General features: G+C 45.2%; 1 long non-coding RNA gene across 2 annotated transcripts in view; it reads right to left on the reverse strand.

Annotated features, from left to right (window-relative positions):
* LOC107515799 overlaps positions 1-14,070 on the reverse strand; it is a 57,476-nt gene that overhangs the window by 20,866 nt on the left and 22,540 nt on the right. For both annotated transcript variants that reach the window (XR_001598121.2, XR_004954355.1), the window contains exon 3: positions 5,863-6,219. This is a non-coding gene — a long non-coding RNA (uncharacterized LOC107515799). The remainder of the gene's footprint in view (positions 1-5,862; positions 6,220-14,070) is intronic.

Genomic DNA, 14,070 nt, shown 5'->3' on the forward strand with positions numbered 1-14,070 from the left:
GTCCGGAGGAACGAAGCCATGCACGCCCTTTGCCCTTTCCTTAGTGCAATAAAGATGTATCAAAAGCCTAAATTCTATCCAGAACTGTGAGACAATAAACTATTGTTTAAAAATAAAATACCACATTCTAGAGCCAACCCAGTAGAAATCAAACAAGGCTGAACCTGACACTCCTGCTTAGACCTCGACCTTGAACTTGCACTGCAAGTACACTCCAGCTTACGTACAACTGATTTGCGAGGAAGGAAGGCGGGAGAGAAGGGAGACACGGTGTTTCTTAACAGTTAAAAGGAAAAAGGAGAGACAACTTGTGGCTTTCAGTGACAGCCACTAGCTCCATGAGTAATATCTTCACTTAGAAGAAAAACAGATGAAGTCGGAGGTGTGCTTTCAAAAGACAGAGCAAAGGGTTGCGGTGAGTGGAAACCTGGCTTTCTTTCCTGGAGGGCCCTGTTAAGACACTTGCCTTGAGATCAAAGGTTTTTCTTTTGGGACGATCCCAAAACGACTCTGCCCTCGATTCAATTAAGCAAGGCCTAATGAAAGAGATAAGGTCGGAGATAGGCATCATCTCGTCAGGTGAGTTGTAAATACATTCTGACCAGGTTTGAGAGGCACTCAGTCTTGAACATTTAATCTATTTTAAAAATGCATATCCTCGCCACAAATTGCTTTGAAGAAGATCACAACGCTGATTGCTGCTGAGATAATTATTCTGTATCACCACTTAGGGAACAAGATTTTTTGATAAGACTGCGGTGTCAGTCTTTGCTAATGACTTCAGTTCCCCGATGGCTGGGGCCGGTTTTATTCTCCTGCTTCTTTTCCCCAAACTCCTTCCTTTCAGGCTCAGGCTGTGGAAAGACGATTGGGTTCTGGATTATGAACTTTGAACCCTACTGAGTCAGCTGTGCTCACACGTCAAATCCCCGGTTCCTGCAGGGACATGAGAATCATGGAGAAACCCAAGTCTTCACCGTCTTGACTCTGAGATCCGGCCTCTGAGCCGTGTTCTCCTTGTAGCTCTGCCCAGGATTCTTGCTGCACCCCGAGGGCCTAGCTCTCCAGCTCCGGAGAAAAAGGCTGAGGAATCCCACCAGAGACTGAGCTCACGCTGTCGCGTGTTGATGGGTATGGATCAGGGGACAGCGCTGGGACGTCCCTCTCTTTGAGATAAGGGGGCAGTCCAGGGCCCATCATGACTGCTTCCTGTGCGCACAGGTACGGCTGGTTTCTCACGGTACCCTGTGCCACTGAGACCGGCTATGACCCTTTTAGCACAGAATATCAATCCTTTCATATTCTTTCAATAACTTAGTCTATATCAGAAAAACTGTTCTATGCCAGGCACCACAGTGATAAAGAAACAGATGCCACATAAATAGCGAGCAACGGCAATGGAGTATGTATGCTATAAATAAATAGAACAGGGCAATGGTTACTGATTGGCTAGTGATTAGAATGGGTAACTTTAGACATGATGAGGAGGGCTTCTTTGAGGAGGTAACATGGGAGTTAATTCAGGGTGGTGAAAAGCTGGACGAAAGATGAGTAGGTGCAAAGGTCCTGAGGCAGGAATTATATAGCATGGTCCAGGGCCTCGCCAGGAGAAAACCCAGTGAACCACCCTGGAAGCTGGTCCTTGCCATTTGAGGCGTTGTCTGCGTGTGAGCCCAGCTCCTTGGTGACTGGGTGGAAGTGTGAGTTTGACTCACACGTGTGTAGACTCGGGTTCTGGGTCTCCACCTGGCTATTGACCTTCACCTGGGCAGCGTTTGATAAGACTGCGGTGTCAGTCTTTGCTAATGACTGACACCACAGTCTTATCACGCACATACTCCTGTGTGAATAGTATGTGCGTGAGGAAGAAATATAGCCTAAGGGCCCAGAAAGTGGGCCCTGCAGTTAGTGGATTCTGGTTCAGATCCCAGACCCTCCTAGTGATGCTCAGACAAATTATTTCACTTTCTCTGCATCTCAGCTTTCTTGTGGCGATAAATGGAGATGATGTGATCAATTTCATATAGGTGAAGACAACTTGCCAAATGGCTAAGACACCGGTGAATTCACCAAATTTGCGATTTACCAAAACCTTGCGTTAAAGAATATTTTCCTGAGTATTTTAAATGAACGTGAATATTTTTCAAAAATATATATCCTTATCACACAGCCAACATACATTTGAAATATTTAGGCATATATTAATTATTACTATTTAATTGAACATTAAATAGCATTTAATTGAATATTAAATAGTAAATATTACTATTCAATTGAACCAAATAGAGGAAGGAGTATGAAAAAAAATACCCACCTCTCTATGACTGAATTATTTTTGGCAATATTCACAAGAACGAAATGAATAATAATGGTCAGAAAAGCAATGCAAACACCGAAAATTTCCTCAGATTAAATATCTGTGTATGTAATCTTGCCACTAAAAAAGGAGAATAAAAATAAATAAGATATTATTATGCAAAAAAGGGGAAAAACAAATCTGCCTATTCATTAGTTTTTATATCTAAGATTAAACTTTGATCCCTTGGTTATAATCTGACGTAATCTTATTTTATGTAAATAATCATTCGATAACTAATAAGTGAATTCTAATCAAAGCAAAACATCAGTAAAAAGTACGATTTAGGGAACTACCACATGGTACCACTATGGTGACAATTTATTTCCTTGATCTGTTCTTTAGTCTAAAACAAACAACGATCGGAAAAGAAGAATGAGCTTCAATATCAAATTCAGCAAAATATTTCACAGAACAGGAGAACAGCAAAGATGCTCCCAAGACCAGCACGAAGATGCCCCCTCTTTTCTTATTAGGGTGACAACCAGACTAGATTAGAACGTGACGGAAAACCCTTCTGTGGAGAAGTGTGCGAAAGAGAATTATTAGGACAGCCCTGTGGCAACAGAAATCTCTCATAGCCCTGTTCTTTCAATGACTACTCATTTCCCCTCTCTTTTTAGATATCTACTAGAGTCTTTAGACAAGGTAACACCCCACGAATGGCCACGAATCCAGACCGGCGCTTGGTTACAGACTATCTGTGGGTTTTCTCTGGTTTGTCATGCGGAGTCATTGCCTTGACAAGCATATTATCCCAAACCCTCGCAGGCAGGATCTGGTTACCTTCACCCAGGGCTCAACAAATCATTCCTTTGATTGATCTCTAGATGACAACCCATTCTAGGCAGGCATTTTCTTGAATTAGGAGGAATCCCATCGGTAATCCCATTTAAGAGAGTCCATGTGGTCTGTTAGCTGCTGACTTAGTTCAGAACTTTCTGCTAGAAACATGTCCTGGGCCGCAGCTGTAAATTAGCTCATGCTCTGGCATATCCTCGGCCGTCTGTGACATCGTCTCCACCTGACGGCTCAGCCTTCGCGGTGAGATCTCGCCATATCCCTCCGCCTCGCTTTTAAACCCTGTTTTCAGGATCCTATGAAGCTTAAGACCTTCCTGGGAGGGGTCGGTCGGCTCAGAGACCCTGTGCTGCCTGATGGCAGGGGACGCACACGCACCAGGGACTTGGGACAGGTGCTTTGAGCTCATTCACCTATGGCTACCTGTCGCTTTACGTCGGTGACGACATCATAATCATCACTTGTATTAGTTTTCTGAAAGTCACCTGGCTACCAATGTCTACCAGCTCAATGCTACCGACGGGTAGCTCTTCCCATCTCGGAAATGGGGGACAAAAGAGGACCGAGCAGGGCAGTCACACGCCTGTCTTTTTGCCTTTTGCAGGCGAGAGGATAAAACGGCTGACGTTTGTTTAAGGCGTGGGCACCCTATTATCCTGGAAGCCTCTGATAAAGTAAACCAAAACATTTCATTAAAATTCATTTCCTTTTCTCACATCTTACTGAAAACAGAAAAATATTCCAACCTTGGCATAGCCACTGAATTATTCATCCGAAAATTCGAAACAAAAATCAAAACAACATTTCGATGCGCTACGCATTGGATCCCCCTTGCCCTTTGCCCCCTACCATCCCCTGCCTCTGAAATGAGGCTGGCGGTCCTGGCTTCCAGATGTGGCCGGTGCCAAGAGAAGCGTACTCTTTCTTGTCCTCTCATGGGACGAGACGCCTGAATGCCAAGTGTGACTCCCGGGCCCTGAAGACAATTTGCCGCCATAACCCCAGGGCCTGGGGGCGCAGTGTGGGGCTCACGGGGAGGTGCAGGTACCAGCCCAAGGAGGAAGCCTCCCTCCTTGACCTTGAAGCAGGGCCCTGGCCAGCAGGAAGGCTCAGAACCTGCCTATAGTTTCACTACATTATCACCCAGCTCTGCCCTCCATTCTCCCCGGAGACATGTTGAGAGTGACTGAGGCCTCGCACGCTTTAACTAGACGGCGCATGCCTCGCGGTTTGGGGAGGAGACTCTTGACCGTAGTTCCCCCGGGTGCACTTTGGCACTGCCGCCCTCTCCAGCGCGGCTGCTCCACAGGTTGTGACCCTTCCTTTGGCCTTTGCCAGCACCCCTTCGGACCCCACCTTCCACGGCGCCCTCTGCTCAGCAGGGTGCTTCCTTCATGAGCCCGGGCTCTATGATGGCCCTATCTTCTGAACCCTAATCAAAACATGTAGGTATGACAATTCTCGGGGGGTTTAGGGATGAAAATATTGGAATTTGGGGCTGCCCTGGGAATCTGGGGTATGCAGTTGGTTGTCCCTCTGCCAGACTGGCCTAGAGCTTTCCACGAATTTCATGCAATTCACTTATCTGCGACTGGAAATGACTTTGTAAACAACGATGAAGCCTTCTCCCATCGATGGCCCAGATACCTTGGAAGCGCTGGGTAAACCAGATGGCTCAGACACAAAAAGCCATATCCACACATTCTAAAGAGGAGGGGTACTGAAACCCACCCCCTGCTCTGTTTCTGGTACAAATACCTCCCCCATACACACACACACACACACACACACCAAGAAAATCGCCTAATCATTCCATGTGACTGTCAACGTCAATCAGATTACCCGGAAGATACTCAACTTCGCTTCACTTTGTTGCACAAATACAGCCTGGGGGGAGGGGAGTTTCTGGCTTCTCCTAAAACACCCGCTCACTCCCTGTATGTAAACCGTTTCGAGAGAGGAGTCTTAAAGAGGACACGTGGTCCCCGAAACCTGTGATCGAGGCCAGGCGTGTTGGCATCGGCGCCTGGAGGGTTCCGGGGAGAAAGACCTGGGGTAGCAGGGGGAGAGCAGGTGGGCAGATCGGGGGTGAGCGGGGTGCGGCTGGGATGGAGGAAGCCGAGGTGGACGAGGTGGACGCAGCCAGCCACGGAGGGCTGGGACCAGCCGCTGGAATTTGAATGGAATTCCGGTCGTGGCTGTTCGCATCCCCGCTCCCTCCTCTGAGCTCTTTCTCCCTCGTCTGGCCCCGTGCAGGCGATTCGGAGGTGTCAGGGAAGGATGGACGGGATGTGGGTCCCTTCTTAAATAGGCCGACGGAACAAATCGTCACGAGGGTCCACAAGGGGCTGGACCCTCACGGAGGACAGATGCCTGCAGATCAGAGCGCTTGCTCTAGACTTAAATAGCCAGAGGAAACAGTTGTCACTGGGTCGCGGTGTTAATCCCGGGACCTGCTCCTCCCTGCAGCTAGCGCTGACGTTAACTAACGTCCTCGTGACTAACGTCCTCGTGCACGTGGGACAGACTGGCCGCTGACTTTGAATGGCCCTCCGAGGAACTTCAACAGGGGAAACAAACAAAGCACACTTTGTGTGCTGTCTATGATTTCTACAACTCCTGTAACTCCTATGCATTAATGGGGATTTCTTGCTAAACCCGAGAGAGCATGACAGATGCCTCGGTCCCTCTAGACGCCTCCCTACCTTTGCTTTTCACTCTTGCTTTGTCCCGGTGTGGATCTGACTTTGATCTTTGCGGTTTCCAAAAATGTCCATCTTGCCGGTTTTGACCCTTGGAGTCCCCCAAACGCCACCGACTCCATAGACGCTTTTCGGTGTCTCCAGCCCAGGTTACATCAGGGAACCGGCCCTTCCGCCTACAAGGGTTGGGGCACCTTGATATGCAGAAATCCACACGAACCTGACAGATGACTCAATCTGCGTCCGGGGTGATGACTCACGAGCATCTATTACAGCCGCCTTCTGGCTTGTGGTTTTCCCAGCAGACAATTCAAAAAGTCAATCTCTGCAATTTCTTAGAACTCCGCTTGGCACGCACGTCTGGATTAAAAAATAAATGAACCAACCTGAGCATGACTCTTTCACCAAGTCTTCGATGTTCAGAATGCTTGAACGTAGTCTTGCTAGTGTGACTGTGACCACCTGGCCCGACCCAGAGCGTGGCTCATGTCTAGGCCTTGTATCTTACCCTTCCTTCAGCATTTAGGGAGCACGGGAAGGGCCTCGGTGCCAGCAGCTTGGACCAAGCTTCTCAGGGGTGTCACGACCCTCATAGTTTAGCACCTAGTGCCAGTGGGGACAACTGGCCACCTTCACCAGTCTTCTGAACAGCTGCCATGATTAAACCTTAGCTCTTGAGAACTCTCGCCTGGCCCATGAGTGGGAATAAATACCCCTAACTCTAGAAATCTCCCAGGAACCAGACATCACGGAATCCCGGAAGGGCTAAGGGTGTCCTTTTATCCTCCGAGTCAACCAGGAGATCCATGGTCAGATGCAAACAAGCTGCAAAAAAATCAGACCCGAGTTTGAATCTCAACTCTGCCAAGCTACTACATAGAGGAGTTTTTCCAAATTATATCAGTCCCCGCCCCCCCATGCTAAGTTTCCTCGTTTGCAAAAACGGCGGCGGGGAGGGGGGGATACTCCTACTTACGGGGACCAGACGCATTGAATGTAAATCCTCCGTAAGTGTAGTTATTCTTGGAAGTGACGAAAGCCGTGTGGCCTCGCAGAGCTCTGTCCATCTTGATGCGGGTCTGTGGTTTCTCTCCTTCCTCTCCTTCTCCCTCTGGCACCATAAGCCTCACTATTTAAATGAGGTGTGTGACTTGGAGAACTAATTGACCCCCTCTGCACTATTTCCACATCTTTAACACGGGGATAGTCACGTGGCCACCTCGCTCCGCGGTGCAAGGGCTGAATGCGTTAAACTACGTGGTGGCACTTGGAGCAGAGCTGAGCACGTACAAGTACCCGGTAAATTAGTATTATTATCTCAGAAAAGGATGCCTTGCTGGCTCATCTGTCTCCCCGGACCCCTTATTTTTGCATTCTTCTTTCAAAGAATGAAACACAGCCAGATTCCCACAATGGTTTTTGTTTTTTGGTTTTCGGTTTTTTGTTTTCCCCCGCTGTGATGATTAAACACGTTCATTCTCACTATCTCAGATAAGCACCTGGAGCCATACATAGTTTCTTGGGTTTTGTCATCTTTGAAGAGTCCCTGATATCTAATTAGAAGTCAAGAAAAAGTGATTTAACTGATAACCGATAGCCATCAAATGTCATCGAGGAGATTTATCCTCTTTATACTCACTGGGAGAGCAAGCGAACAAGGAGTTAGGAAGAAACAGTAGAAACATCGACACATGTCATTAGATAGCGATGTGACCAGCCTTGATGACGAGTGTCCTCTTTTCAAAGGCACACTCGGTAGCTCGCTGACTGAGGCATCCCGGACTTCATCAAAGCTCGCCTTAACAAAAAAGACAGGGCCACCTACCGTGAAGTTTTCTCTATGACTTCATTCTTTAGCGGTGTAAACAAACTTGTTTACCAAGATCAGAATGGCGATGTTAATGAAAGTCTTATTCCTGTCACCACAATGAGAGTAATTTGTACACAGTTGGGCTCAGGGGCGTGGAAGAAACGACCAAGAGAAATGGCGTTTCTGTTCTCTAGTTTTCCTAGAGATGTCTCGGGCCAAAGTTAGCACTGTCAATACCTTCCTTCGCTTTTGATTGTGCGTCCACCGAGGAGAAAAACCTTGCTACTGTGCCTAGTGTGGTGAACAAAATTACACTGTGTGCAACGAGAAGAAAAGTGAAATAAGTAGCATTGATGAATGTACCAACGGGTGTAACCTTGGTGGCCAGTGTGTGGTTTTTGTGAGCTGAACGCATGGATCCGAGGGCCCTAATTACTGCTTTCTGTTGACAAAGTATGGCAAACACAGAGAATTTTGCAGCACAACCCTGGCTTTGACTCAAAGCCGCTTTAGAAGTAAATATAGAAATTCCTGTGTACACAGCATTACATAAAAAAAAAAAAATCGTTTTGCAAAGCAAGGCGACTTTCTAATACCCAGCAGAGCGGGAGCTGCCGGGTGACTCATTTCGTTTATTTATTTATTTATTCATTCATTTATTTATTTATTTAGTGGTCCTATAGCGAGGATCTACAAACTGTAGCCCGCTGTCTGTGTTTGTTAATAAAGTTTTATAGGAAACAGCTACGATCGTTTGTTTAGGTATTGTCTGTCCTGGCTATCACGCTAAAATAGCAACATTGAGTAGTTAACGACAGAGACCGTCCAGCCCGCAAAGCCTAAAATGTTTGCAGTTCAGCCCTTTCTAGAAAGAGGTCACTGACTCCGTCCTTCTGGAAACAGGTATTTCCGAGAAGGTCTGCAGGCTGCCGGTGGGGTGAGGGCCAGATGGCAGGGGAAGAAGTCACATCTCCCCAAATAATGGGAAAGAAGAAACTAGAGTCGAGATTAAACAGGGGAAACGGGGGTTCTGAGATGCCAAGGTCAAGGAGAGGCTTCCGTGGGCTGTGATTTCCTTCCGTAATAAGCAGTCTATGCACGGCGTAAATCTAAATGGAAAGGCTTGGGCGCAAAGCAAAATTAGCACGTAGCTTTTTACGGAGGGAGTCAACATTTTATCAACTCGTGAGATCTCTGACTCACACCTAAGTCGCATCGAAATCAGAACTGCAGTAGAATGGGACTCGTCTCCAAAAGCTCAAACGTGAGAGGCGAGGATCCCAACTTCTTCCTGCCGACTGGAGGGGACATTTGAAGCAATTGAGAGCCCTCCCTGTCAGGATAAATGCCACCACTTGGGTCTGTAGTTGCTGTGAATCAGAAGAAAAGAAACACGGAGTGTTTTTCTATTGCCCGATAGGGCTCAGGGCATTAGGCCAGTGCCTACCTGTTCTATGATTCCACGTTTGAATTGAGTGGCCCCACAGGTCATAAGGCGGGTCCTGGCCATAGATTTTTCTGCGGTTGGGGAGCTCTGAATCCCAAAAGAAGAGGTGAGGGGATGCTCTCAGCAGACACTAACTACATAAGGTGACTATGGGTGCAGTAAGAACGTGTTCGCCCAGACAGCCCAATGCCTGGAACTTACGTCCGAGACCCAGGGTGACTTCTAGTTCAAAAAGTCCTGGTAAACTCGCCTGCCGCTTCCCTTCCCTGCCCTCTTGGTGACATGGGACCCTGTGCAGCAACAGAAGCCCGTGCTTAGCGATGAAAACACAGCAAACAGAGAGAGAGAGAGAGAGAGAGAGAGAGAGGAGAGAGAGAGAGAGAGAGAGCTTCCCCAAGCTAACTCCTTTAGCGCACACAGCAACTCTGAGACGGGGGTGCTATTAACATCCCCATTTTACAGATGAGCAAACCGAGGCGCAGACAGGATACATACCTTGCCCCTGATCACACAGCTAGAAAGCAAGGAGCCGGGCAATCCGGCTCCAGGGTCCACACTTTTAAAATATGTTAAAAATGGACCCCCGGGCACAGAGAGTTGGATTAATTACAGTGTTAGGTGATAGGCTCTTCCATTCATGGACCCTCTTTTGATTTGTTGAATCGTTGAAGTTACAAGCCATTTAAACGCACGGAGAGAGAGACACGCATGGTCTTCGTAGCGTCGGAGATTCGGATTCTAGGCTTTATTAGAAGGCGCAGAGAAATCAGCCGGAGGGTGGAAAGTGGGGTAGGAAGAGGAGGCAGCAGATAAAGGGGGTGATCTTGGACGGTAGCCACAAACAGCGACTGGATCCTGCTCCGTGGGCACACTGGAGTCGCCTGATGTCCCCCGAGGCTGAGGGAGGGGGCCGGTCAAACGCCAACCCCAGCCTGTCAGCAGGGGGAGGGGCAGGGCGGAAGCCTCCGAAGGCAGAAATGTACGTCTTGGTGGTCTAAGTACCTGGGCCAGTGAAAAAGCAGATCCAAAGCAGTGTTTCTCAATTCTTAAAAAAATCATTGCACCCCTAAGGAGCCTTTTAAAGCATTTTTTGTTGTCGTTGTAATTTCCCCTGCCTCCATGAAATTTAAATACCACAGATATATTATTGGATATCTGTTTGTGTACTGTGGCCTTTTGTGAGGGGGGGAAGGGAGTTCCAAACCATTAAAATATTCAAGACATTCCCACCTCCCCTCCGTATTAGTGAAGGTTCTCCGAAGAAACAGAGCCAATAAGATGTGTAAGATATGTGTGCGTAGATATATATATATATATATATATGAGATTTCATTTATATATATATTCACATACACACACAGATATAGAGAGACTGGTGGGTTTACAGGATTTCTGAGAAAGGAACATACATACACATATTCATACATACATACATACATATAATATATATAAATATATATAAGAATATATATTTAAATTTTATATATTTAATATATAAATAAAATATATTTATGTATAAATATATAAGTATATATAAGAATAAATATATATTTAGTGAATAAATATATATTTGTATATAGATATATCACCGCACTAGTACCATTTTCTACCAGGTGGGGGCGATATTGCCCCTGTTGAGGATGCACAGCCCAAGTGACCCAAGTACAGACAGGTACAGGCGCAGAGTCTGGTAGAGGTACACCAGCCCCACAGCACCCTTCTCGCTGAGGTGACCCATCACGGTGCTGGAGTGGCAGGTGAATCCACAGGGACAGAGAGCAGGGAAACCCACATCATGTCATTTTTTCCCAGACGGCGAGGGTAGGACAGCTTCGAAGCGAACAATTAGCTTGGAGCATCATCCATCACAGCAGAAATGCGGCTCTGGATTCCTACGCAGTTCCCACGTGTCCTAAGCAGCCCTGGCACCCAGCGTTCAGGCTCTGCCTTGGGATTTGGCTGCTGTTGAAATCGGAGCTTAGAGATGGTGCGAACCTCCCTCTCTGAGCCCGAGTCCCGCCACAATCTCTCACCAATGTCAAGCTAACTTCTCATGTTCCTGAGTCGAAAAGCATTTGAACAGATGGTGGCTGACACCTTTCTCAGGAATCCTGGAAACCCAGCCGTCTCCCCACTGAGGTATGAAAGAAAGGGGGGATCCGAAAATGTGGTGTAGAGAGAAAAAAGACGGGAGTGAGATGAGCCCGAGAGAAGACCGTTCTGCCTGGAGCGATGGAGGAGCGGTCCCCACCACAAGCCAGGGCGGGACAGAGGTTCTCTCTAAGAAGAGACTCGCGCCTGCAGTCAGGAGGCCAACCAGCACCTTGTGTGTACACTGGCGACACTTTCTCCAGAGGTTCTGAAGACGAGTGAGTTAGAGAACAACGTTCCAGTTTTTTATGCCTGCCTTAAAATCTCAGAGTTTCTTTCAGATTCTGCGTGGAAGTTTAAGTCGTGACAACGTAATCACAGAAAATGTGGAGGGCCGTAGAAAAGCGATACAGTATGGCACACGGCGACTTTTTCCTTGAAAAAGCATAATTCGCTATATAACATATAGCGAATATAATAGAATATATAACATATAATATATAATAGATAATATGTGATATGTACCATGTAATATATAATATATAATATGTAATATATAATATATAATGTATAATGTATAATATAATATATAATGTATAATATATAATATATAATAATATAATATATAATAATACAACATCCAGACTTCAGCACTAAAGGGCAAGCAGGACATTTACTCTGCTGTTTCATTGAAATGATTAAATAAAAAATAAATAAATCTAAGCAAAGACTGTCTTTTGGGGGGAAGAGGACAATAGCAGCGTTAACCAGGAAGTAATACCTTGGTGAGGTGTATCTACCTGCTTTTATGACAAACGATTTTAGATTTTTTAAAAAATAAATGGGGCAATGATTGTTGCCTATAATCCGAGACACTGTGCCAAATTCTTTCCCCCTTTATTAAACTTGAGATGTAATAGCGATATTACACATGTCCTGGTAGCAAATTCATCTTTCAGTCTCAGTGACAATTTTGGAGGGCTGACCACAGAAAACTGACTAGAAATTAAACTATTCTGGCAGAATTGTTCTGATTTTTCAGATCCTGCCAAGTTAAGGCTTTACAGAAATGCTTGTAGGAACAGGAGAGACTCCTATCCGATGCAACATTTCACTGTGTTCAGCCTAGAATCTTCAAAAGCATCACACAAATCACTTCCTTCACTTTACAGAAGTGGAAATTGCATCTGGACAGGTTGAATAATTTACAGACGGTTACCAGCTGGCTGGCCACAGACGTGTGGGAAGAAGCCAGACTTCCTGCCTCAGAGTGGGCCCGCTTACTCTCCGTAACACAAAATGATCTTTAAGTTTCGAAAATGCCAATCTATAGCCGTTCGTTTCCGTTTAGACGGTTTTTCAATGAAACTGTGGATAGTTTCCTCATGTACTTTTTGCTGTATCCCCAGTGACAGTAGGGGTGAGGGGGCTCTCTGGAGTCTCTTTTATGAGGGCACTAATCATATCCATGGTAGGGAGAGCTCTCGTGACCTTGTCACCTGCCCCATAGTGCCACCACTTTGGCTGTTAGGATTTCAACACATGAGTTTTGGGAGGACACAAACATTCAGTCTGTAGCATCCTACTTCATCCTAAACAACAGGAAAATAAACTTCACCTAAAACCTAACAACAGAAAAAAAAAAAAACCATGAAGATCAAATTCTGTACAAAGTTAGAATTTTACAGAAGAAAATAAGGAACGAAGATATTGAAAACACTCAAAAAGACATGCCTACAAAACAGGTAAAAACGTAAGCGATCTCCAAACGAGCTTGGAAAATTGAGAAAATGAAAAAAGATATGGAAATACTTTAGAATTATAAAAACTTAGAAATGAGGTGACAGGAATAATTTAAGAATTAAGAATAAAAGATTCATTTCAGAAATGAAGGCTAAACTAGAAGGAACGTGAAAAAGAATCGACAAAATATAATATCTTACGTAGAAAGTGAAAGAAAGGAAAACGTCAAAAAGGAAGTGAAGAAAGAGATATAAAAGATGTGGGCGAAAGAGACAAATGTTAAAAGTGGCGAAGCAGACTAAACATATGGATAATAAAGAGTCAAAGGAGGAAATCGGGCAAGGGAATAAAACAAATACTGAAGACTATAATCCAAAAAAAAAAAAAAATAGAAAAAAAATGAAATTACACTACAAAAGAGGACACCATGTACCTATAAATATCAACCAAAAGAAACGAACACTTAGAGATATTCTACTACAATTACAGGCCTTAAAAATAAAAATAAAAGATTAAACATTATTTGAACATCAGAAGAAAGAAAACGGAACTTTTAAGTAAAGAACACTAGACGTCCCCACACAAAGGTTCACGCCGGAGAAAAGATGCAGGCATGTGGTTAAAAAAATAGGCACCCAGGTTTTGATATCCAACGAAACTGAACTTAAAGTATAAAAAGCAATGATCAGCATGTAACATTTCGAGGAATAGTGTTCCCATTTGGAGAAAAAATTTACTAGAGAATAAGCTTTTGACGACCAAAAGTGACCCTCACTGACGTGAGGGCAGATGGGGAGGGTTACAGTTACAGTAACCTGCAGAAATTGGACAGAGGCACAATACATATGAATATGAAAAAATGGAGAGAAAATGGGGGGAGCGTATGCAGAAAGATTTATCTTAATGTTTGAAATAATCACGTTGGTAGGACATGAGGATTTTAGTCTTTTTATTAGCATTTTTCTTCCAAGTCCATTGCGTGTGGGATAAAAAAAATTTACTGATTGTGGGAAATTCTAATTTCATGCCTTGTATTCTTTAAAATCGGGATTCGCAGTGTACAAGGAAGGAGTTACAGGTGTAATACAGAAGAAGTTAAATGAAGTCTCCGTAGTTTTGA

The sequence above is a fragment of the Rousettus aegyptiacus genome, unplaced genomic scaffold, assembly GCF_014176215.1.
Source record: "Rousettus aegyptiacus isolate mRouAeg1 unplaced genomic scaffold, mRouAeg1.p scaffold_m13_p_14, whole genome shotgun sequence".
NCBI classification, from domain to species: Eukaryota; Metazoa; Chordata; class Mammalia; order Chiroptera; family Pteropodidae; genus Rousettus; species Rousettus aegyptiacus.